Here is a 26,834-nt window from a genome sequence, read left to right on the forward strand (position 1 = left end):
TTATAACTGTACTGGGCTCAATATTTGTGCACTCCCAAATTCATGTGTGAGGGTGTTTGGAGACGGGGCTTGGGGTAGTTCACAGGGTTAGGTCCTCCTGATGGGATCAGCAGCCTGATGAGAAGAGGAAGAGAGAGGTGCATGCCTGAGGAAAAGACCCTTGTAAAGGTGTAAGAGAAGGTGGTTCTCTGCAAGCCAGGCACATGCTCCCCAGTGACCAAATTGGCTGGCACCTTGATCTGGAACCTCCCAGGCCCCAGAACTGTGAGATATAAATGCTGATATTTAAGCCAGCCAGGCTGTCGTGTTCTGTTGTGGCAGCCTGAGATGACCGAGACAGTAAAGTATCTTTCAGAGAAGCACATTGATTCTGAGATGAGATGCAGGATATCCTTTTATTACTCTGCATGGAAGAGGGTGGCATTTCTGACATCTTCCTGAGCCACCTCTAGAAAGGTCCCATGGAAGCCTCTGTGGGTCCTGTGCTCTGGCTACAGTGGAGGAGGACTGTGGGGGAAGGACGGGATGGATGGTCTCAGTCCTTCAGATAAAGGAGGATGTGAGATCGGGGAGCTGAAATGTGGCCAGGGAGCCTGAGGGAGTGAAGCAGGGTTAGAATTGTTTCCATGAGCAATGCCCCCCAAGAGGTTAACTAAGGACGTAAAGAAGAATGGTGACCAGCCTTGAGGTCCCCACTGAAGGTTACATATTATGGACGGAGAGTTGAGTCATGTGTAGACCCTTCCAACATTCTGTAGGAGCACCTGGCTGCCCAGAAGGAGAGAGACAAGGGAGCTGACTTTGTCACTGGGGACTGACAAGGCAGTTAAGAGCAAAGGATTCCAGGAGGCTTACTGCCATCAAGTAATTAAGCCTTAAATAGAAAGTACTTCAGATAAGCAGGAGGTGGTGCCTGGGTGGCTCAGTCGGTTGGGCATCTGCCTTTGGCTCAGGTCATGATCCCAGGGTCTGGGATGGATGGAGCCCCACGTTGGTCTCTATTCAGCGTGCTTCTCCCTCTCCCTGCCACTCCCCATGCTTGTGCACGCTCTCTCTCACTCTCTGTCAAACAAATAAATAAATAACAAATTTTTTTTTTTTTAAAAAGGAAGCTGGGCAGTGAATATTTCAAAGCAAGGGAAGACTATCCACATGGCTAGGTATGGAATGCTTAGTCAATGAACTTGGGAGTGACTGCCACCTCCCATTGCTAAGACCAAGCCATTTCTCTGGTTTACACTTATGTGGGGGCTCAAGACCTTTCCCCAGCTGACTGATCTCCTTGTATTCTCTATCTTTTGTTTAATTCCATTTTTGCCCTGCCCCTTCAAACTCGAGGCTCCTGTTATTAATACCAATGATCTTCGTGCCCACCCTGGTGGACAGTTTAGTTGAGACACTGCTGCCACCTAGTGGTCCTGGGTCACTTCGCGTGTCCAGGGTATCCAGGCTAGGAAAGAGGCAAGTGAAATCAAGGCAGTTGAATGCTTGGATATGAATATTCAAGGAGTCTGGAGTTCATGCTGAGAGTAAAGAAAAAAAAAATTAATTGGTATGAGAATGACAGAAGAATGAGAGTTTGTGGTCTCAGAGAATTTTAGAGTTTGAAATCTTGATGATGAAGGAATATCATGTGAGGATAATACCAAAGGAGTGGCTAAGGTTGTGTGCAACTGAAAGAGTCTTGAAGAAAGACATTTAAGTTGAAGGTCAAAGAATTGAGGGCCAGGTTGTTGCAAGGGCCATTTGTATTCTCCACTCAGAGATGACCATCCCTGTGTCAGAGTCCGTGTCTCAGTGACATTTTTCATCTCCCACACTTCCAGACACATTGTTTATAAAATGTTGTTGGAATGGATTTGAACGTTGAAACACTGCTAATGGTGATCGCAGATGATGGAAGGGGTTTCGACTGTGAACTGGTTGGCCTATCCTTTTAGATATGATATCCTTTCAAATATTTGGCTTTCTGGAGCCAAGCGGCTATTTTCAACCTTCCAGTGGCTGTACCAACGTATCTCCACTAGACAGAGGTCCCCATACCTGGTACTTTCCAGCTTCATGTATATCTTCCTAGGGCAGGAAAACATCCTGGGTGTTGCTGTGCGCTCATGGCCTGAAGTGGATATACTATGTTCAGCAATTCTCTTCTTACTTTCCCTGACATTTGTTCTCCACTGTAAACTTGCGGTAAACAAGATTTTCCTCGAGGGATTCTTAATCTGGAGTTCATGGATCCCAGGTTTTGGGGAGCCCCTGAAATCAAATGCAAAAATATACTTTGTAAACACTCGTTTATTTTCTCTCTCTCTTTTTAATTTAGCCCTTAAAGGAACGTGTGGCCTGTGAAAGAAGAAGAGCCCTTGCTTCAGGCAACTTGGCTTGCTTTGATCTCAGGCAAGTTTCTGAGCCTCCCAACTCCATCAGCTTTCCCTCCCTTCTGGGTTTGTAAAAGTTCTTGAAAGTTAATTACTCCACTTTTCCATGTTTGTCCAAGGAAGTCTGGAAATCCTGCATGTCTGCTTACTAGGGAATCTGGCTTTTAGTCACACTGTCCTGGGTTGGCAGGGACTTTGGCTAACCCAGAGGGCTGCCCTTCTCCACTCCCTAAAGAGGGATTTCTAGACATTCTTTTCATTCCTTACCAAGTGGAGTCTACATTTCTCCCAACTGAGAGCTCACCCAAATGCTATGCTTGACTCATTCCTGCTGACCCTCTGATTCTCCCATGGGGCTCATGAGCTCTAGAGCCCCAGCTTGCAGTGGGTCTCTGGGAGCCCAGTGCCTGAAGGGCTAAATACTGTCAGTGCTTTGAATACCTTGATGAATGAACTCTGGTTACCTTTGATTCTTATGACATCTTTGCAAGCCACTATATCTACCAGGTGGCTTCTTCGTCAGTTGTAGTAACAGAGATCATTTCTTTTCTCTAACTTCTTAACTATGGAAAAATTTCAAACTTTTACAAAATTAGGGAGAATAGTATCTTGAATATAATGTACAGATCACTCAGCCTTCATCATTTCATGACCAATATTATTTCATCTGGTCCCCCTTGCTCTCTGTACCTCCCCCTGATTATTTTGAAGCAAATACTATCAGCAGTCCCTCTCATCTATAAACACATTAGTATATATCTCTAAAAGATAAGAATTCTTAATACCACATCACATTTAAAAATTAGCAAAAAATTTCCATGTTTCACTCAGTGTTAAATAGTAGTGGTTGAAGGTAGCTCTTGCTCAGAAAAAAACCTCAATTTCTGTCTTTAGCTTAAAAAACAAAAAGGAAAAAAAGAAAAAAAAAAAGAACCACAATTAAACTTTACCTCTAAGCCACCAGGTCAGAATATTCTGCTTCTATTTCTGACAAAATGCATAGATATTTTGCTTCTATTTCTGACAAAAACGCATAGACTGAAGATAAGCGTAAGTCCACCAGAGTAGTCATTTTTGACACTCCGGGTTCAATAACACGAAGATTCAAATATTTTCGGCAAAGCATCTGCTGATTAAGAAGACAATAAATAATCACGGGCTTTAGCATTTTTCCCCACAAGTTTTGTGAAAATTTGTCCAATTAAGCCCTTTTTCTGTGCCACAGAGGTTCTTAGCACTAGACGTTGTTAGAACATCTTAGCAGATTCCACCTCAGGTTGGATTTTCTCAACTTGTCCCTGTTCTACACAGACTATTCACAGGAGCCAAGTCTCCAGTCACTTTAGACGTGGCATTCACATTTCAATAAACAATAGTAACTGAACACTATCAGTGGCATCTGGTAACTCATCAAGATACAAGAGAAAATACTCAGAATGATTCGCCTTGATGTTTTGGGGTTTTGTTCATTTGTTTCTTTTAACTGTTGATGTTGTTCTTGATGTCTTCAGTACTTGGATCTACTGTTATTACCAAAAGACTTGTTGTCTTAAACAAGTTTATTTTCTCTGGACACATTTTTTCAGCTTCTGCAGCCTAACACCATTTAATTCATTTACTCATGGTCAATGGCTTTCCTTGCTTGCTATGAAATGGGCCACGTGAAACATTGGATTGCAGTCTCATTTCCATTTTTAATTCTTGGGAAGAAGTCCTGCTATAATAAGATATGCCATTTTAAATTTCATAATATTATTGACTATTACTTTTCTGTGAACTGGGAATATTGTAATGGCTGCTTAATCTGGTAATGCGGACATATATTGTGTTGTTTGAGCACAGTTATTGTGTCATTACATAATGAATATAATTCAATAAAAAATAAGCCACACTTCACAGTGACTAGAAAGTACAACATTTAGAGTCCACTTTTCTTGTTTTGACATGAAGGATATGCATTGGTACTAAAAAATAAGGTAAAATTAAATTAAAGTAGATTAAACATTATGGTACAACAATACGCTTAACACTCTTGACATTGTTTTGAGTGAGTTATGACACCCTGAGCAGCAGTAGAAAGTGTGAGAGTTCCACATGCATTCTCTGTGGCAACTTCTCTATTGTTAACACTTGAATGTGGCCACAGATAATACATAAATGGATGAGTGTGGCTGTCTTGTAATAAAACAACAACAACAAAATAGACACTAATCTTTAATTTCAAGTATTTTTCACATGTCACAAAATACAATTCTTCTTTTGATTTTTTTCAACCATTTAAAAATGTAAAACCTTTCTTAATTTGCAGAACATATAAAAACAGGCAGTGGGCCAGACTAGACCCACAGGCCATAGTTTGCTGACCCCTAGTCTAGATTGCCGTACCTCTAAAAAATTCCACAGATGTGTCAGGTTCCTGAATCATTTTAGGGTTTATTTCTCATCATCTCTTCCTTAGACGTTCAAAGTTCTAGCCACGTTCTGCTACCAGGCCCTACTTGGCATGGTGTCATCAGTGTGGTAGACCAGTAACCAGAATGTCGAGATAACCAAGGTCCATCTGTCCATGAGCTACATATTTTCAGCAAGGACCAGACCGATTAATTGAATGGTCATCATGAAGAGCATCCCTTCTTCACCCTTTGAGTAGCTGAGGGTGACATAAATCACTGCAGGATTCTCTGTTGTTTTCAACTTACTACCTTTGCCTAGGGATAGGGATCAGGGAGGACTTTTAGGGATTTCCACTTAGCCTTTCCTACCATGAAGACTTAACTCCACAGAGAACCAATGTGACCATCTTCCATTTACTAAGAATACTATGGCCCTCTGACTTGGGCTTGGACTCCATCTATCACTTGGCCTCTAAACATCCCTCTTGAGTAAGGATGATGATGCTATTTGGGGCCACTTGGCTCCATGTCAGCCTATCCATAGCCTCAAAATAACCTGAGTATTCACTTTCCCAATTGTGTTTTTAATTGGGTGAATGTCTGTAGACTCCTTGGAGGAAGGATTTTTAATCCTTCTGTACTGTAACCACTTGCTATGGTGCTTCAGAGCCCTTCCTCAAGGGGACAATGGATGCTGAGACTGAAAACTGTCTGAACTTTTGAAGCTAGACAGGAGACCATGACTTTCCATTGAGGGGAACAACTGACAAGTTTTGGGGGGGATATAGAAATCAAGCAATACCCTCACTGTCTGCCTACATACTGCTCCTAGGTTACCACGGCTTATTGGTTTTTGCCACAAATTCCCGAGGGTCGGCTCTTCCAGGCTGTCACTGTTGCCCATTAGGGTAATTGCATCTGCCTGGCTTATTACAGCAATTAACACAGCTGATTAATTCCACCAATCCTGCCTTCACTCTGACAGTTTTGTGCTATTGGCTAGCTTCTGCTATTCCAGAACCCTATCATCCCCCTTTCAAACCAGGGAGCCCATTTTCCCTGCATATCTCTTACTGTCTGTCAACCCTGGCCTACAGAAACAGACAATATTGAGTTTGTCAAGATGATGGTGTCTCCCTTCCAAAGCATTCCTTTCTAGCTGAGTGAAGAGTGTCCTCTGGGTTTTCCTGAGAGAAGCACTGTCATCTTCTGATTTCATGGTGTCACACGGTAAGTCACTTCTAACACGCCCACCTCCCTGAGCCTTTCACACTTTTCTCAGCCAAGGAATTTCCAGAATCTCTACCTCATTCACTATAGTTAATCATTTTTTACAACCCTTACTGAAGAGATATTTTGGTGCACCTGGGTGGCTCAGTCAGTTAAGCACCTGCCTTTGGCTCAGGTCATGATCTCAGGATACTGGGATCAAGCCCCACATTGGGCTCCCTGCTCAGCGGGAGTCTGCTTTTTCCTCTCACTCACCCTCTATGCTCTCTATCTCTCTCAAATAAATAAGAAAATCTTTTAAAAAATCAATAAAAAAATGAAAAAAATCATAGGGAACAAAATAAGTAAAATCTGCATGCCATAATAATGTGAACTGGTCTCAGAGACTGGGAAGTAGCACCATAGGTGCCCTAAAAAAGTCTTAGTTATTTGCAATTGAGCTCAATGATGGTGACTTCTCACCCATAGTGCAGTGGTTGCAGATCAAAGAAGCTTTCATGAAGGAGCTGATATTTAAAAGGAGTCTGAAGTCCTGAGTATGATTTTGAAAGGCATAGGGAAAGAAATCCTTCCAGGGAGAGAGAACAATAGGAAAAGGCATGGCAGAGTGATCCCAGGGATGAGAAATTCAATTTAGATGAAACAAAGAACCCATGTGGAGACATCATAGAAAACAAAGATTGAAAAACACGTTTCATTTCTATGCTGAAAGTACTGGGCTCCAGGGAGCACTATTTCTATGTCAGAGGGAGGCACAGGAGTGCCTAATTGGAATTCTAGTATTCTCCTTAGTATTTTTCAAATCATTACTTGGGATCTTCAGGTCCTTGTTTGTAAACTATACCTGAAGATAGAGTAGGTGAGACTAAGACTCTGCTAAGGAGCTCAAGGGCCGGGACATGCCGAGTCAGAGCAGTGACTGGGGCCAGCTACCCCAGACTGCTCCATGGCAGTGATCCAGAGAATAGGGAGAGCTCTGGAGTTCTCATTCTGCCTACCAGCCAGAAGTAGCTGAAGTAGAAGAAGAACCCCTCCAGTGAATCTCTCTTTCCTTGAAGCCCAGGTACTGCCTCGCTCTAGTCTGGTCCTGGTCTGAATACAGAAAGAGAATGGTGTACAACTGTGTTGGACCCGATGAGCAAAGGGCCTTTTCCCTCTGAAGTTGATCGCTTTCACTTCGTTTTCAAGGTGGACACTGGAGTCCAATATCAGTATTCTGTATTTATGTGAACAAGCTTATGCTTTCCCCTCACTTGATCTTCAAAGGGAAGAGCGTTCTTAGAACACTCCTAAAGTGCTAGAAACACATCTTGAACCTCTGTCCCCCGCCCAGGCAGTTGAAAACATATTACATCCCTCATCAGTTATACTCCCCATTCCTGCAGACATTTTTCATAGGAGATTATTTTGGGCTTGCACCATCCCAGCCCCTTCTTCTGGACGCCTGTGCTTTGATGCTGCCCCTTGACAATATGATACCAGGCAGAGTATTCTGTTTCCCAGGTACAGGCTGACAAGGGAAGGAAAAATAAAAGTATTCCTTTACCTTGGCCCAAATACTAAAATTCTGTTTTTCTAGGTTAAGATTTCCTTTGGGTTTTGTTTTTTTGTTGTTTTGTTAGGAAGCAATGACTTGCTGTTGACTCATATTTAGCTTCCAGCCAACAGAAACCAGAGTCTTTTCTTTTTCCCTGGGTGATGCTATTCAGCCATCTCAACCCCACCCAGGTCTTGGACAGTTGTTCGTTTTTATAGACCTAAGTAAAGGACCTCTCATGTGAGTTAAATTCCATCCCACTGGGTTCGTTTCTCCTAGATTCTAGCCTTTGGCACATTAACTCTCCTGTCCTAGATCTTTATTTATTTGAAAGACAGAGAGACAATGAGAGAGGGCTCACACAAGTAGGGGAGGAGCTGAGGCAGAGAAGAGAGAGAATCCGAAGCAGACTCCGTGCTGAGCTCAGAGCTGCACTCAGGGCTCAATCTCACAACCCTGAGATCCTGACCCAAGCCGAAATCAGGAGTCAAAGCTTAACTGATTGAGCCAACTAGGAGTCCCTCAAGGAACAACTTTTATCTTCACTGGTCTTCTTTACAGTTTTTTATTGTCTGTTTCATTTATTATTGCTCTAATCTTTATTAGTCCTTTCCTTTTGCTAGCTTTGAGTTAAGTTTGCTTGCCTTTTTCTAAGGCATAAAGTTGGGTCATTGGTTTGAGACCTTATTTATTTATTTATTCATTTATTTTAGAGAGAGAGAGAGCACTGATGAACAGGGTGAGGGACAGAGGGGGAGGGAGAGGGAATCTCAAGCAGACTCCATGATGAGTACAGAGCCCAAGGCAGGGCTCAGTCTCATGACCCGGAGATCATGACCTGAGCTGAAACCAAGAGTCAGTGCTTAGCTGATTGAGCCACCCATGCAACCACTTTCTTCCTTTTTAATGTAACTCTTTACTGCTATAAATTTCCCTCTGATCACTGCCTTCTCTGCATCCCACTGGTTTTAGTATGCTGTGTTTTCACTTTCACTCATCCCAAAGTATTTACTAATTTCTGTTGCAATTCCTTAGTTAACCCATTGGTTGTTTAAGAGTGTGTTGTTTGATTTCCATATATTTGTAATTATATGCTACTTTAAATCATACTTCAGAAACTTGTTAAATTCAGAATGTCTATAATATGAGGAATCCATATCCCACCCTAATTTAGGACCTTATTGGAATCCTTACTAAACCTCTTTTTCTTGATATTTATCATGCCATCTAGACAAATTGTTTTTGGATTCTGATTTTATCATTAGATACATTTGGCTTTGAAGTCTTTTATCAAATAAATGCTAAAAATGTGGGATAGGATTGTCTAAGGATAAACCTGTCTTCATAATTAAGTTAACAGTTGCAGTTCACTGTATTAATCTTTTTCACTTTATTAAAAAGGGTTAGGATTGCAGATCCCAGCCTACCTTCTTTAGACTATAAATCCCTAATACAAATCCCTAACAAATCCCTAATACAAATTACAAATGTAATTTAATATACTATAATCTTGCTGTGATGGTTAATTTTATGTATCAATTCAGCTGGGCCACAGTGCCCAAATATTTAGTCAAACATTATCCTAGAGGTTTCTGTGAAACTATTTTTTGGATATGATTAACATTTATTTATTTATTTTTTAAAGATTTTATTATGTATTTGACAGAGAGAAAGATCACAAGTAGGCAGAGCAGCAGGCGGGGGAGGGGGAGCAGGCTCCCCACTGAGCAGAGAGACCAGATTGGGGGGGGGGGCTCGATCCCAGGACCCTGAGATCATGACCTGAGCCGAAAGCGAGGCTTTAACCCACTGAGCACCCAGGCGCCCTGGATATGATAAACATTTAAATTAGCAGACTATGAGTAAAGCATACAACCCTTCACAAAGTGGATGGGTCTCATTCAATCAGCTGAAGCCCTTATAGGGAAAGACTAGCCCCAGCAAGAACTCAAACTATACCTCTTCGCTGAGTCCCCACTCCATCAGATTTTTGACTTGCCAAGCCTCCACAATCATGTAAGCCAATTCCTTAAAATAAATCTCTCTTTATACACATACATCCTGTTATTTCTGTTTCTTTGGAAAAGTGACTGATAAACTTGCTATGAAGAACCATTCTGAAAGTAAAATATTTTCTTTTAGCCCTGTGATTTGTACTTTGTTTCCAGAGTAAGATTTTACTGCAAATCCAGTATATTCTCTCCTGTTGGATTTCATCATTCATTCCTTTGACAAATATTTCTGAACATCTACAATGCACCAGGCTCTGAGCATGAGGCAGAGAACAAATAAGGACATATATAGCATGTCAAATGGTGGTAAGTGTTACAGAAAACACTTTGGAGAAGGGCAGGATGCAGGGGGTGTTTACCAGGAGGCAGGAATGTTATCACATGGGGTAGTATGCTAGGTACCTTCCATTTGCTTCCCTAGATCTGTTCCCCACCCTTCTCCCCCTCCATTATCTGTCATAGGAGGCTAACGTGTATGGACTACACAGTATGCTCTTTTACACTTGGCTTTCACTTGGATTCGGCTAGTGGGAGCATTGGCAAGAGATCAGAGGGAAAGAAGAGAGTAGATTTGGGGTATTTCTTCTTCTGACTCCTTTCTTACTGTATTACAATGGTATGGCTATGTCTTTCTACTGAAGGTTTGTCTAATTGGATGGCCATCTCACCACACTTGACTCTCTTGGGATTCTAGGAACCGTCCTTCCCTAGTGGCAAGAATTGGGGTGATTCTTTACTCCAAGGGACATTTGTGGATGTGTGGAGGCAATTTGGGTTGTCTCATTGAGGGGAATGCTACTGGCATCTAGTGGGCAGAGGACAGAGATGATGCTATGCATCCTTAAAATGTGCAGGATAACCCTCCCCCAATCACATAGAATTATCTGGCCAAAAATGTTGATAGTGCTGAGGTTGAGAAGCCCTGACTTGCCCCCTTAAGCCTGCAAGTTGTGAGTAATGGCACCCAGCTGTTACTGGCCCAGAGTGACTATACCATCCCTTGTTGTTTTTCCAAAACCAAACCAACACTTATGTAAACAGTCCTTTTATTAAGCTCTCCTCAAATTACAAATTTCCTTCTGGGACTGAAACTGATATAAGTTGTCCAGTCAGAATCCAGTGAATACAACAGAAATAGGTCTGAAGAATAAAAAGAGAGGAATTTATTGGAAAGACTTGGGTACTGGAAGACCTGAGAAGCCAAATAATTAACATTAGAGAAATCTGGAAATCAGCAATGGCTGGAAGCCACTAGCATTCCTAGGCTGAAGGAACAAAGGAAATATATGGAATTATCAGATCTCAAAGGCTAGAGTTGCCTGGGAGCTATTTCAAGAGGGACTAGAGCCATGGGGCAAATTCACTGCCGCCTGGAGATGCAGCCTGAGATAGGACAAAATACCCCGCCTCCCCTTCCACCCTCCCACTCTCCAGTCTTTTCTTGGCACTCCCACTGACTGAACCCAACCAGAAGCCAGCTGACGTAGGAGTCTGAGGAAAGCAGCCTGTAGAAGAAAACAAAGTTGGGCAAGGGAATGATCAGAGAACATGCAGGTTCATGCCCAACAAAGTCCTTCTAAATAAGACGACATTTCAGTAAGGACTTTGAAGTATGAAGAGGCAAATCATGTAGATATCTGGAATAAGAATGTTCTAAACAAAACAAAACAAAACAAACCCAAAGAATATTCTAGGTTGCAGGAGGAAGTGCAAAGATCCTAGGTGGTAACACTCTTAGTATATTAAGAAGAACATATTGCTAATGATCCTACAATGGAAGAATGAGCAAGAGAATGGTGGGAGAAGAGATCAAAAGTTAAGACAGGCAGCAGACCAGATGATACTTTATTTGCCATGCTATGGACTTCCCTTTTGCCTCTGAGATGAAATCATTGATGAGTTTTGAGCAAAGGAGTAACATGATGTGACAATGGCTTTGAAGGATCCTTGTGGCTGCTGTGAGGAAAATATACTTTAATGGAGCAAGAGATGAAGAGAGAGAACAGTTGGGAAGTTATCTTAATAATCTCTGCAACGTAGCTTGAGTGAGGGCCCAAGAGATAGATGAGGAGAGGTAGGATTTTGTATATCTGTTGAGTGTAAAACCAACAGATTTTTATGTTGTTGGGTGATATGTGGGTGTGAAAGAAAAGAGTGAAGTCAAAAATGACTTCAACTGGAGAAGTGCTGTTTGGAGGGAAAATCGGGAGTTCACCAGTGGTAACATGAAGTTTGAAATGGAGACTGGATCTCCATATAGAGCTGTGAGGAAAGGCCATTGGATATATGTTTCCGGAATTTGGGGGAGGTTGGGGTGAATGATATAAATATGGGAATTACTGGCATGAAAATAGTATTTGTCTTCATTTGGGTTCCTCTAGAAGCAGACTCTGGTAAGAATTTGAGTGCATACTGGGTATTTACCCCAAAGATACAAATGTAGTGAAAAGAAGGGCCATCTGTACCCCAATGTTCATAGCAGCAATGGCCACGGTTGCCAAACTGTGGAAAGAGCCAAGATGCCCTTCAACGGACAAATGGATAAGGAAGATGTGGCCCATATACACTACGGAGTATTGTGCCTCCATCAGAACGGATGAATACCCAACTTTTGTATCAACATGGATGGGACTGGAAGAGATTATGCTGAGTGAAATAAGTGAAGCAGAAAGAGTCAATCTTCATATGGTTTCACTTATTTGTGGAGCATAAGAAATAACACGGAGGACATGGGGAGATGGAGAGGAGAAGGGAGTTGAGGGAAATTGGAGCAGGAGATGAACCACGAGAGACTATGAACTCTGAAAAACAATCTGAGGGTTTTGAAGGGCCAGGGGGTGGGAAGTTGGGGGAGCCTGGTGGTGGGTATTATGGAGGGCATGTATTGCATGGAGCACTGGGTGTGGTGCATAAACAATGAATTCTGGTACACTGAAAAAAAATTTTTAAAAATTAAAATTTAAAAAAAAAGAAAGTGGAAAAAAAAACACAAGAATTTGAGTTCAACCAGTTTATCTGGGAGGCAAGTCCAGGAATTATTGCCCAGAAGAGAAGAAGTGAGACCAGAAGAGGAAGGAAGTCAATAATAGGTGCATTATGAAGTAAGTTATCCTCGTCGGCAATTGAAATTCATCCCCATTGTGGAATTCTGGGAAAGAGTGTAGAATAGGCCTCAAGGTATCCTGGGGGATCAGAAAGCTAAGTTGTTTATCCACCAGATTGCCATCTATCTTTGATTGTGGGCTTGTTCTGAGGAACATGAACTCTCCAGCATGTCCAGGTTCTCCACAGGACAGTCCAGTACTTCCAGTACTGTCCAGTATTCCACGGACAATAAAAGGCCCCAGGGAAGAAGGGCAGAAGTGAGGTTCCCAGTAAGCAGCCCTCAGTGTGCAGAGGTCTTGAAGGATAAAGGTGGGACCCCGCCCCCCAACAGCATGAGACGATCTAACATCTCCCCAAGACTGGGTGAGATTAGAGAGAGAAGGCGTCTGGTCACTGAAGCTCTATAGTGTTCCATCATTCAGAGGTCAAGAAAACGAGAAGGAACCAACAAAGGAGACTGAGGAGAGGCCTGTGAAAAAGAGAGAGTGGAGACCCAAAAGCCAAGTTCAGAAAGTACTCCTAGCAGCTGGAAGAGATTAATTATCAAATGCTACAAGAAAGCTCATGGAAGTGAGGACTGAGGAAGGGCCATTGGATTTAGCAACTTGGAGGTCAATGAAGACCTTGAGGGGATCAATTTTGTAGCTGGGGTTCAAGATAGGGAGTGAGTTCATCAGAAAAGAGAAATCAGAGATAGCCTGTATAGACAACTTTTTAAACAGAGTTTGGAGTAGAGAAGTTGTATGCTAGCCAGAGGGGGATGTGAGAACCAAAAGAGAGGGGTGGGTGTGTGTCTGTGTGTCTGTGTGTGTGTGTGTACATGTACGTGCATGTTTAAGATGGGAAATATTCCAGCATGTTTGTTTGTTGATAAGACTAATCCAGGCAAGAGGGAAAAGCTGATAATGAAGGAAAGAGACAGAAAGTCATAGAAGTGATATCCTTGGTACACAAGAGGGAATGGAATCTGGACACAGCTAAACATAGCTCTCTTAGGAGCACAGATACTCATCGACGGTAGCAGAGTTTTGAAAGGCAGAGGGTAGGGCCGTAGATGTGGATAGGTGGTGGAGTGTGTGGAAATTCATTTCTGAATCACAGTATTTTTCACAGAAGCAAGGACATCTGCTAACATTTGAGGACTGAGGAGAAGTAGTTGAATATTGAGGAGAGAGGTGTGAAATAGTCATTCAGCATTAGGAATAGCTCAGAGGACAGTTTAACCTTGTTACCCTCGGTAAATGCTGGGAGCTGGACTTCCTCTCTGGGCTTCTTGACTCTGGTGAGCTCTGCTGCTAGCCAGGAAGAAGTCCGAACACAGCATCCATTTAACTGGGAGAGCTGTGAATAATTTATTCCAGTTTACAAGAGGCTGAGTATAGTATGACCAGAGGGATTGTAAAAAGCGAGAAAGGTGTGTTTGAAGTAGCCCCACCTTCTTCTATAAAAATGTCTTAACTACTTTGTAGGTAAGGCTCACGTCTTTGATGAGCCTCTGGTCAAAGATTCTACTAAGAAAACTCTTGAGACCTGGAGCTGGATATTCGGGACTTTCGTTTTACCCCTGGCCCAGGAAGAGTTAAGATACTGTGTCTTTCTGTCCCAGTGTCTAGTTTCCGAAGAAGGTCAAACAGCGCATTTACCAGTGCTCAGAAGACACCGATGGCATAAAGCCTCCAGATGTGGGCAATGGAAGGGAGGGCACAGGGGGTTGAATATCATGCCTCCCCCAAAATACATCCAAGTTCTAACTCCTGGAGACTGTGAATGTGACCTTGTTTGAAGACAGGATCTGAAAGAAAGAAAGAAAGAAGAGAGAGAGAGAGAGAGAGAGAGAAAGAAAACAGGATCTTTGCAGATGTAATTAAGGAGCTTGAGATGAGATCATCGTGGGTTTTGGGTAGCCCCAAATCTAGGACTGGTATCCTTCCAAGAGAGGGGAGAGGAATATTGGAGACACATAGAGAGGCAGAGGACAATGTGAATTTGGAGACTGATACTGGCATGCAGCATCTACATGAGCCAAGGATGGCTGGAAACCACCAGAAGTGAGGAGAGAGCCACAGAATAGTGTCCCCCAGCGTCTCCAGAGGAAACCAACCCTGCTGTCCCCTTGATTTCAGACATCTGGCCTCCTGAACTGAGAGAAGACAGATTTCTATTGTGTTAAACCACCAGGTATGTGGTGATTTGTTACGGCAGCTATAAGAAACTGATGCAGAGAGTGAACTCATATTTTGATAAAGTGCAAAGTGCAAGGTCAGGAAAATAATAATGAAGCATTCTCGGGACTAGGGAAGGAGGCTGGATCCACTTTCATTTCCTAAAACCTTGGGGGTGTTTCCTTTAGTTTCCCTTTACAAGACTATGGCTCCTCCTCCAGAAATCACGTTTCCTGACAGTCTGGAAAGCCTGCAGACTCGGAGTCCACTGTCTCATCTCCATGAAAGTGTTTGCAAGGATCTTGCTCCCCAGGAAGTCCTACCCTGCTTCTGCAGTCCTGAAATTTCTGTTTGTAGCAGGTCTGAGAAGAGAAGTCTTCCCTTGGAGAGAGCAGCCTCCTTGACACGGGTCTCTCCCTGGATTCCTGATTTGTCTCATCTGGAATGAAAAGAAATAAGAACTTGCACCGCACTTGGATGTATCAGAGCTTTTAGTCATTCTGTTCTCTACTTTAAGTGCTCTCACTCCACTTAGGGAGCTCCTGCCTCTCCTTGAGGACCTGCCCAAATGCCTTCTGCTCTGGGAAGGCCTCCCTAGAACCACAGAATCAATTCTGTTTTCCTCTACGCTCCCATAGAATTTGTGTACCTCTGTTCAAGGACTTATTAAAGTTCATTACAGCTTATTTTTTATATTTTTGTCTTACCTGAAACACTCCAGAGGAAGTGTTATTCACAGCTGAATCACCAGCACTTGGTCCAGAAGCCAGCTCAATAAATGCTTTCTGTATAAAAAAGGAAAGCAACATCTTAGAAAATCTGCAATAACCAAATTCAAAGCTTCTCAAAAATATGCAACTGCTGTTAATTATCTTCATCTATTTTGGATATCAAACCATTAGCATTTGGCAGAAGAACAAAGCAACATAGAAATTAACATGTCCTATATGAGGGTAGAGTTCAGCGCAGAATTTTGGAGGTAAGTTTGGCTGCTTTGCCATTATGATCAGAGGGAAACTTCTCTCCTGCAGATAAAAAGGGTAATGTTACCCTACAGATGGCAAATTTCTTCAACCCATGGGAGGTAGGTTCTTCATATTTGGAAGGAGAGTTTAGCAAAGACTTTCTAGAATTGGGGTGCGTGGGTGGCTCAGTGGGTTAAGCCGCTGCCTTCGGCTCAGGTCATGATCTCAGCATCCTGAGATCGAGTCCCGCATCGGGCTCTCTGCTCAGCAGGGAGCCTGCTTCCCTCTTTCTCTCTCTCTGCCTGCCTCTCTGCCTACTTGTGATCTCTCTCTGTCAAATAAATAAATAAAAAAAATCTTAAAAAAAAAAAAAACTTTCTAGAATCAACCACTGAAGAAGCACACTGAGCCACATTTCCTTCATCTGGCCACTGCAGAAGGCTCAAGAGTTTACAGCAGTTGGTGTGCAATGCAATGTTATCATTTGGTTTACCCAAATGTCTCCTTGCATCATGTTTTGTTTGGAGTTATACCTGGAGTTTGTTTGTTTGTTTTTAAGGTGTTATTTATTTATTTGACAGAGAGAGATCACAAGTAGGCAGAGAGGCAGGCAGAGAGAGAGGAAGGGAAGTAGGCTCTCCGTCAAGCAGAGAGAGAGCCCAATGCGGGGCTTGATCCCAGGACCCCAGGATCATGACCTGAGCCGAAGGCAGAGGCTTTAACCCACTGAGCCACCCAGGCGCCTCTCTACCTGGAGTTTTATGTATCTGAAAACATCCAGGAGGAATTTTTAGTTGTAGAAGAAAAATAGACTGTGCTCTAAGCTTTTATGTGAACATGCTCCATAGAAAAGATGAAAACATATACGTGAACAGAGCTGAGAGTATGAGAGGAAGGTCTGAGTAGGTAAGGGTACATGTTCCCATGGGAACAAACAGTTGCTGCCAACAAAAAAACCATGGGAAAAGGTTACAGACTCCTTCTATGATTCAGACTAAAATCAAATTTGTAAAGGAGTCAAAATACACATGAATCATCTGCTCTTTCATCTGCCATGGTCATTACTATCTCCAAGTCAAAAGCTGGCCAAGAGTCACAATGAGAACCAGCCTGTTGTGACGACTGGAGAAGTTTGTACTAAAAAAATATCTCCCCACCAAGAAATTCCGACAGCTGCTACCATCCGCCATATACCATTTAACTTCCTTGGCCCCTGAAGACCCCGATAGGCAGGTACTACGGTCTATCTCACCTAATTTGTGACCACTTCCCCATTTTGATCAAGATGTTCTTCTCACTAGCCCCTACATATTCATGTTCATTCATAGCTCCAAAAGTTTACTCACACTCTGTTGTTCCACCTCTCAGTGCATTTTCCCTCTCCATCTATTCAAATCAATTCATTCTTAAATTCTAGTCCCATTACCATCTGATTAGGGGGGGTTGTCATGATTGCAGATCATACTGTTATCTCCCTGCTCTCAATTCCTCTACTGCCACTTGAGACCTAGAATCCCAAAATGCTTCTTTTGAAATCAATCCATCATTTATGGATACTCATTGGGTCCATACACTGCTCGGAGCATAATGGAGATTTCTGGTTGGTCTTCTAGCTATTGTCTTTGCTGGTCACCATTTTAAACAATTCTTTCCTTCCCAAAGATGACCCAGATAACAAGGCTTTTCTTCCTTTTAAACCCTATTTAAGAGAAATGTTTCTCCCCCTTCTTAGCAAGAAAGAACCAGTGTGTACTAAACTGGTGAAAACTATTGAACTCTTAACCTTTAACCCCTTCCAAATGGAATAAACCTCAGTTAGAGCACAAATCAGTTATTCATTGAGGAAACCCTATGCAGATAAAATACTGGTTTGGGGTACCACTTGGAGTAAGTGCTCTGAATCCTAGTTTCTGGAAATCCAGGCTGTGGAATCACTAAGAGGCATATTCCATGGTCAGGATGCAGAATGAGAGTAATTCTTTGGGAATCTGAACCTCGCAGAGAAAAATAAACAAACAAGGCTGGAACCAGGTCTCAGAGTCTGGCAATCGCAGTTTAGTCACGAACAAACAGGTAATGGCTGTTTCTAGGTCAGTATCATCTCTGTATCAAGAAACTGTTCTTGGACACTGAGAAATTTAGCCTGGTATTTTGAAAAGTCACTCTAGTTCGCTTGTTCTGAGTGAGAGTAAAACTGAAAAAAAATTTTTTTTTTTCCCTCCCTTTAATTGAACAAACTGTAGCCTGTACTTGAATGACTTTCCTATAGCTTATCCACTGTGGAAGGTTACTGTCAAAAATAAATTACCCTTTTCCCCTTTACCTCTGTCTAAGGAATATCCTCTCCTACTCCTTTACTTTGGCTTGGCCACTGACGTTCTTTGGCAGTTGGCACACGGATGAACGTGCTTGAGTGATTGGGCTCGCCCTCTTGCACTTCTGTTATCACCACGAGAAGAGCATGTCTTGACTAGCCTCTGGTCTAAAGAGGGTGAAGACATACAGAGCAGCCTCCCCACTGACCTCCAGCTATGTGAGATTAAGTGATTATTATTTTAATGTACTGAGTTCTGGGGAAAGTTTGTTACACAATGTTTGTGGCGATAGCTCACTGAGGTAAATATCAATGACTTCACGGCCAGATTTTCTAGAGTTCTATGTCAGTTCGCAGAAAATCCGATTCTTGACCCTTAAAGATGCAAATATAGGGCGCCTGGGTGGCTCAGTGGGTTAAACCTCTGTCTTCGGCTCAGGCCCAGGATCAGGCCTGGGATCAGGCCTCACATCGGGCTCTCTGCTTGGCCGGGAGCCTGCTTCCCCCCTTCTCTCTCTGCCTGCCTCTCTACCTACTTGTGACCTCTCTCTGTCAAATAAAATCTTAAAAAAAAAAAAAGAAAAAAGATGCAAATATAGTATTTTCCTATGGGCTTCTAGATCAAATGACCTAGTGTCCTTCAGACAAATACTTCTTTTTTTCTTTGATTTCTGACATCATGTTTCCTACTGAGTATTGTGACTGCTCACAGAGAAATGTGGTGTCTCTATGTGCATAGGTGCTTGAGTCAATGCTCAGAACAATCTGATTGTGACCCTTCAATCTATCACTGTGTCGTGGACTGCCAGAAACTTGAAGGTAGGAGGCTCTATGAGTCAGGAGCTCAGCAAGAAATACAGAGTACCCTCACCTTTGTAGTGTAGAGGCTTTTTCTTTTTTTTTTTTTAAGATTTTATTTATTGATTGACAGAGGGAGACAGCACAAAGAGTGAGAGCACGCGAGCATGACAGGGGTGGTGCGTGCAGAGGGAGAGGAAGAAGCCGACTCCCCACTGAGCAGGGAGCCCGATGTGGGCCTAGGTCCCAGGACCCCGGGATTATGACCCAAGCCGAAAGCAGATGCTTAACCGACTGAGCCACCTAGGTGCCCCATGTGGAGGTTTTTAGTAAAGGAACTATTTATAGAGATATGGGTAGGGTTAGAGGAACCCAGGAGGGAGGAACCAGAGACAAGGGAGTGGGGAGCAGTTGCAATCTCCATCCTGAGCAGCAGGGGGAGCCGGCCCTGTTATCAGCGCCTGGTGGAGAACTAGCTAAAGCCAGAGGGACTGACTGGCCCTGTGGCAGCCTCAGTTTGGTGATGAGGCCATAGACAAAAAGGGAAGCAGTGGGTGGGAGGGAATCAATGCCCTGGCATCTCTTTCCTCCCACATTCTGAACTCCTGCTGGTGACTCCTACTTGCTAGAGGGTGACACAGTCCATAGAGGTCAGCTTCCCAGGGCAAAGAACACAGCAGAGGAAAACAGAGCTGACCTGGGGGAGAATCAAAGAATAAGGAGAATACAGACGTACCCCAGATGCTGCGGATTCAGTTCCAGGCCACCCCAATAAAGGGAGTACTTCAACAATGTGAGTTAAGTGAGTTTTTTGGTTTCCTGGTGCATATAAAAGTTATGTTTACACTTGTCTATTAAGTGTACACTAATAGCTTTATGTCTAAAATATGTACATACCTTCATTAAAAATACTTTATTGCTGAAAAGTGCTAATGACCAACTGAGCTTTCGGTGAGTCATCATCTTTTTGATGGTGGAGGGTCTTGCCTCAGTGCTGATGGCTGCTCACTGGTTGGGATGGGGCTTGCTTAAGGCTGGGGTGGGTGTTGTGATTTCTTAAAATGACACAACAGAGTTAGCACAGCCACTGCCTCTTCCTTTTACAAATGCTTTCTCTGTAGCATGCGATGCTCTTTGATGCTATTTTACCCTTGGTAGAACTTCTTCCAAAACTGGCAGTCAGGCCTCCGTAACCCTGCTGTTGCTTTATCAGCTAAGCGTGTCGTATTCTGCATCCTCTGTTGTCATCTTGACAGTCTTCACACCATCTTCATCGGGAGTAAATTCCCATCTCAAGAAAACCACTTTCTTTTTTTTTTAATTAACATTTAATGTATTATTAGCCCCAGGGGTACAGGTCTGTGAATCACCAGGTTTACACTTCACAGCACTCACCAAAGCACATACCCTCCCCAATGTCCATAACCCAACCACTCTCTCCCTCCCCTCCTCCCCCCAGTAACCCTCAGTTTGTTTTGTGAAATTAAAAGTCTCTTATGGTTTGTCTCCCTCCCAATATCATCTTGTTTCATTTATTCCTTTCCTATGCCCCAATAGGAATTGCCTCTCAACTTCCTCATATCAGGGAGATCATATGATAATTGTCTTTCTCTGATTGACTTATTTCACTAAGCATAATACCCTCTAGTTCCATCCACGTTGTCACAAATGGCAAGATTTCATTTCTTTTGATGGCTACATAGTTTTCCATTGTGTACATATATCACATCTTTATCCATTTATCTGTTGATGGACATCAAGGTTCTTTCCATAGTTTGGCTATTGTGGACATGGCTGCTATAAACATTCGGGTGCACGTGCCCTTTCGGATCACTATATTTGTATCTTTAGGGTAAATACCCAGTAGTGCGATTGCTGGGTCATAGGGTAGCTCTATTTTCAACTTTTTGAGGAACCTCCATGCTGTTTTCCAGAGTGGCTGCACCAGCTTGCATTCCCACCAACAGCGTGGGAGGGTTTCCCTTTCTCTGCATCCTCGCCAGCATCTGTCATTCCCTGACTTGTTAATTTTAGCCATTCTGACTGGTGTGAGGTGGTTATCTCATTGTAAGAAACCACTTTCTTTGCTCGTCCACAAGGAGCAACTTATCTGTTTAAGTTTTATCACGAGTTTACAGCAATTCAAATACAAGAATAATGAAAAAGTTTGAAATATTCTAAAGGACTATCAAAATATTAAGTCAAAGACCTCAAACTGAACAAACATTGGGAAAATGGTGCCGATGACCTCGTGTGACTCAGGGTTGCCACAAACCTTCAAACTGTAAAATAAATAATAAAAATGCAGTACCTGTGAAGCACTTAAACCCAAGCATGATTGCAGAGGTTTACTAACGCCTGACCCAGTTTCCTCAGAGAAGAAAAAATGGCTGGGAGGGAGGGCAAGAAAGGTGTGATGTTTATAAGGATATTGGTTAGGGAAAGTGTACAGTCTTTCATTGTTAATTGATCAGCAAAAAGATGGAGAATTAAAGAATCTGTGATCGGACCAGTAGGTTTCTTGGCCCTGCTCTAGGTTGACTTCAAGAATTTCTGTAAAGGCATCATGAGATAAGCCTATGGCACTGGAGGGGATCAGTGAAATTAATATTAAAACATCTGCAAGATAATTATTTTGAGGAGTGCTAGGCTACTTGAATTTATGGATTTGGAATTGGGATTTCAGAAGAAATATTTTAATGGATAGTGAAGCAAAACATACCTTGGTGCCAGAAGATTTCTAACACCTTGAGCCATAAAACTCTGACACTGTTTCAATTTTGTGATACTCTTCTGATTCTTGGCCTATAAAAATATTATGTGGAGCTATTTACCAAACTTAACTCATGACAGATCCATAAACCCAACCTTGCCAAAATATTTCAGGTGAGAGTGGAAAGCTAGGGATGCTGAGGACTCCTGGGTCCATATACACTCATGCCTACACATACACCAGCATTGGCGATCTTTCTTCAGCAACATGACACTTCCTTTCTATTTTTGTTTCCAAAAAATGGGCTAAAGTGAGTAAAACCCAAATATCCATGTGTTGAGGGTATCTCCTATTATACACAGAAGTATCTTAATATGCTGGGAAGCAATACTATATATTATACCAATTTACTTTGAAAAATCAAGTAGCTGACTCTTCATCTGAACTCAAATATGTGAGACACACTTCCCTGGTTTTGAGATTATTCCTTAAACCAAATCTTTTCCTAAGAAGAATTCTCGAACAATACTATTTGGGGCTAACGCTTGGTAAACTCAATGGAAATGAATTCTAGGTCTTCAGGAATGCTGGATGTGAACCATTTCAAGTATCAGAAGATTTACTAACAATATGTCCACACCAGTATTTTATTAGTGAGCTTGCTTGATATTAAGCTAGCCTACATTGGGTCTCTTCAGAACAGTCCCTGAAACTAGGACGGAGGCTAAGAGTTTATCTGGAAGGTGATCTCAGGAAACATTGGTAGGGGGTGGGGGGCAATGAGCCAGGGAAGGGAAGGAAGCCAGTAGATGAATTCATGAGTAGGTTATAGCTGTGGGGAACTTGAGCTCATTTTTGCTTCTACTGTGCAACTCTGGGAAGTGGTGTAGAGCAGACCCAAGAGTTGTCTCACCTGAAGGATGAGAAAGATGGAGGACTTAGCCACTAACTCCCCATCTGTCATGAATTTGAGGCTGCTCCCAGAGATGTCAACTCCAGGGCACTTCCGGCCCACCTGGCCCCCAGAATGCTCCGAAGGGATGCAGGTATTGGCAAAAGAAAGCTTATCAGCATGCATAGGAATGTTGAGTGACAAGGGGATATGAATGGTGTGTCCAAGTACCCGCTCAGAGGCATAACTGATTATCAACACACTACTAAAGCTTCCTCTTAATGGGAGGAAACCAAAGGCCAGCAACAGAGGCTGCCAAGATATGAGAAGCACAAACTGTAACCCTTCTGCTATCACTTTCCTACTTTGCTCCCACACAGGATCCTTGCATGCTTCTCCTCGACCCCTAGGCAGTCCCTGGAGGTCAGACCAAGGGAGGCCTGAGAAAATTTTTTGCTTATCTTCTCAGAAGACACTGGGAGAAGGTCAGGGAAGAAACTTTACAGAGCACAGCAAAAGCATCCAACGCTTTTCTAATCAATGGTAACTTAGATTCCATATTCCAAAGAAATAATATTTCTTGCTCATGCTATAAAATTCTAACCACCTTATTTTTCTACAGGCTTGAAAGCCATGGGATTATCCCTTCAAAGGGAAATACTGAAGACAAGATGTTCACTATTCTTCAACAAGATTTCCAGTCTTACTGGTAATTGGAAATTTGGTTTCCTCCCATGAAGGGGAAGCTTTAGTAGTGTGCTGATAATCAGTTATGCCACACCATTTACATCTCCTTGTCACATCACATCTGATAAGCTTTCTGTTGCCAATAACTGTACTTTTAGATTTTATGGTATGTCCCTGTCTTCACATGAGTTCCAGACTTGCAAGCTTCTTGTACCTGGTAATGTCAAACTGAATGAGCAACTATGACTAAGGCTGTTTGTATTTCTGAAATTGGGACTTAGAGGAGCGTGCAGGAAAGGAGAGTTTCCCCTGCCCTAAGGTTCCAGGGCGCTGCAAAAAGACAGTGGTTGGTGCTGATTCTAGAAAACTGGCTCTCCTGGAGCTTTTAGGCTGATATCCTCATCTCGTAACTTTATGTTAGATAGGATTCCTTTCAATAAAAAGAGGACTAGATAAGGAGTAAGTAGTTAACTAGGAAGTCGTGGTAGGTAGTAAGTGTTCTGGGCAAAGGAACCACCCGTGAAAAATACATTATAAAGTTAAACGTATACCTACCTTAAGAGCCAGCAATTGTAGGTCTAGGTCATTGTTCAAGATAAGTGGAAATATATGTTCACAAAATGACTTGTATAAAGAGTGTGCAAAGCAGTTTTATTCACAATAGCCCCAAACTGAAAATAACCCAAATGTCCACCCACAAGAGTTGGGTAAACAAGTTGTGGTATTATATTATCATCTGTATTAAAAGGATGATTTATTGTACTGATAGGTGCAACATGACCAAATCTCACAAACCTAATGCTGAGAAAAAAAGCCAGACACAAAAAGGGAATATAAATACTGTATGTTTCCACTTAGATGAAGTTCTACAGTAGGCAAAAACTCACCTAGGATGGGAAAAAAAATACTGGTTGCTTTTGGGGGATGTGGGGAAGTCACCTGGGAAGGGAGGAGGACTTTTTCTCATGAGATGGAACTCTGGTGAGGTCATATGCACACAGGTGTATCTGGTGGTGAAAACGGTTCAATTAACTGTGCACTTCAATGTATGTAAATTTTATCATAAAAACTCCAAAAAATAATGATAATCAAATAGAGGGGCTGGAGAGTGGGTGGTACAGATAAAATAAGAGTGGTAGAATATTCATAGTTGAAGTTGAGTGATGACTAAGTGGGGTTCATTACACAATTTGGTTTATCTATGTTTGAAATTTTCCACACACACACACACACACACGTAAAAAAACAAACAACAAAAACTCAATAAGCAAGCAACATCAAAAAGCTTTCAGGCAACTAAAAACAGTGCAGAATGGCTGAAGTGGAGCGTATCTTTTCTACACGTTCATCTAGCTTCCAGACAGCGATGGACTGAAGACACCAAATCTCTTAGTCACATCTCAGTTGAGAGCACGGATGGTTACAATGCTTAGCTAACATGAACAAAAAGCTGAGGTGGGAAAAACAGACATTTATATCTCACGTGTAAACATAACTCACCAAATATTGTTCCTTGAGGTATCTTGCAGCAGCTGGAACCAGCATTTAAACAGGAGCCATTTAGCTACCATGGAATATGGACGTATTTACTGGTACAGGCTCAGACTAGTATAATCCCTTTTTAACCTGGTAAAACTCCTGAAATTGCAGTAACTAAAATACACCACACCCAATCAACAACTAATTGTTCAAAAGCTATACGTGTCTTATAAATAAAAAATCATGTCTGAAAATATACACTATGCTCAATAAATCACCACCTCTCATCACTCCCTACTTTAAAAGATTAATGCCAATGTTGTGAATGTTTCATAAGAGTCTATGTTAAATTTCCTTCATCTTGATGCAGTGCAGTTGTGTGTGTGTCTGTGTGTGTGTGTGAGAGAGAGAGAGAGAGAGAGAGAAATCAGGGGTTTGTGTAGACTTGTTAGATGAATTACAGATTTCCTTTTTAGGAAAAACTTAAAAGTTCTCTTTAATTTTGCAGATGAGGGGCTTGAAACCAGGACAAATGAAGTCATTTGTCCAAGATAACAAGAGTAAGACCATCACTCAGATCTTCCGATTTCTTCAAACTGAGACACACTATTCTGCCCATGAATATGAATTTGAAATTTCAAATTATGAATATGAAATTCTTTCCACTAGCTGCATCCCTACCGAGTAACTCAAGGGAACTTTATCTTGGCAATTTACAGAACACTACACAAATTCAGAATTGTTCCAAAGGTTTCCAGTGCATTAGTAGAAACACACTTTTGCCCCCATGGAGATTACCATACTGGAATATGGCGACATCGTCAAAAGATTGAGGAAAATACTTCCAATTCACCATTTGCATTTGCTTGCTGACCCAGAATCAGAGCAGGTTCTGAACAACTCAAGGCTTTTTCCTTTTTTTTTTTTTTCTGGCTCACATCTTTACATGGGTGTCATCACACCCTCTTTATAACAGTTGCTTTTTTAAAAGTAGCACTTTATAATCCATTATTGGTTTATGAAATAAACCTAATGGGACACAAGTAGCATTTTTAAAATGAAATTAATTAGATTAGAAAATGGTGTACAACATACATAGTTAGGGCAAGGCCTATTTTGTGAGATTTCGGTTTCGGTCATATACAAAGTATGTACACTGGGTGACAACAGAAGACACTTGCTACTGTCAGTCACAGTATGAGAGCCAATGGCTCTCATAGGGTCTCTCTTTAGGACTTTAATTCTCCGATTATGCCTTTCTCAACTCACATGTTTGTGTTGTCTACGATTTTAATTTTCATTTTTGGAACCACAGAAATGAGACATTATTGTCATCATCACTTGTATTACACAATGTCTGGATTTACCTTCATGTTTGTTAATTTCTGTGCATCTGCAAAAAAAAAAATTTTTTTTGCAGTGAAGGGGAGAGAGAGAAAGCACATACGTGTGGGTGGGGTGGGGGGGAGAGTCAGAGGGACAGAGGGACAATCTTAAGGCCCATCTGTGCCTAGGCATGGAGCCTCATACAGGGCTTGATCCCACGATCCTGAGATCATGACCTGAGCTGAAATCCAGAGCCAGATGCTTAACCAACTGAGCTGCCCAGGCACCCCTGACTTTTGTATTGTGGTAAAATTCACATAACATAGAATTCACAATTTTAGCCATTTTAATGGGTATTATTCAGTGACAGTGCGTTTACGACACTGTGCAACCATCACTTCTATTTGGTTCCAGAACAGTTTTATGATCCCAAATGAAGCTGCGTACCAATTAAGCAGTCACTTCACATTCCTTCCTCTCCCCAGCCGTTGGCAACCAGCAATCTTCTGTCTCTATGGCTCTGCCTATTCTGGATCTTTCCAATGGACTCATATAATATGTGACCTTCTGTGTCTGGCTTCTTTCACTCAGCATAATGTGGTTATTGTAAATAGTGCTGCTATGGACATTTGTGTACAAGTATTTGTTTGAATACCTGCTTTCAATTTGGGCGGTATATAACTAGATGTGGACTTATTGGTTCATATGGTAACGCTATGTTTAACCTCTGAAGGAACCACCAACATTTTTTCCATAGCAGCTGCACCATTTAAAATTCCCACAAGCAATGTACAAGGGTTCTAATTTCCCTACATTCTCCCCCAACACTTGTTATTTTCCATT

The 26,834-nt window shown here is 42.1% G+C and overlaps 1 long non-coding RNA gene across 1 annotated transcript in view; it reads right to left on the reverse strand.

The window, feature by feature from the left end:
- Positions 1–1,060: 1,060 nt before the first annotated feature.
- LOC123387047 overlaps positions 1,061–26,834 on the reverse strand; it is a 42,533-nt gene continuing 16,759 nt past the window's right edge. The window contains exons 2-4 of the long non-coding RNA XR_006601412.1: positions 15,525–15,602; positions 15,141–15,256; positions 1,061–2,256 (exon numbers count right to left, since the gene is read on the reverse strand). This is a non-coding gene — a long non-coding RNA (uncharacterized LOC123387047). The remainder of the gene's footprint in view (positions 2,257–15,140; positions 15,257–15,524; positions 15,603–26,834) is intronic.

This window comes from Mustela putorius, unplaced genomic scaffold (assembly GCF_011764305.1).
Source record: "Mustela putorius furo isolate JIRA1106 unplaced genomic scaffold, ASM1176430v1.1 tig00003845_pilon_pilon_pilon, whole genome shotgun sequence".
NCBI classification, from domain to species: domain Eukaryota; kingdom Metazoa; phylum Chordata; class Mammalia; order Carnivora; family Mustelidae; genus Mustela; species Mustela putorius.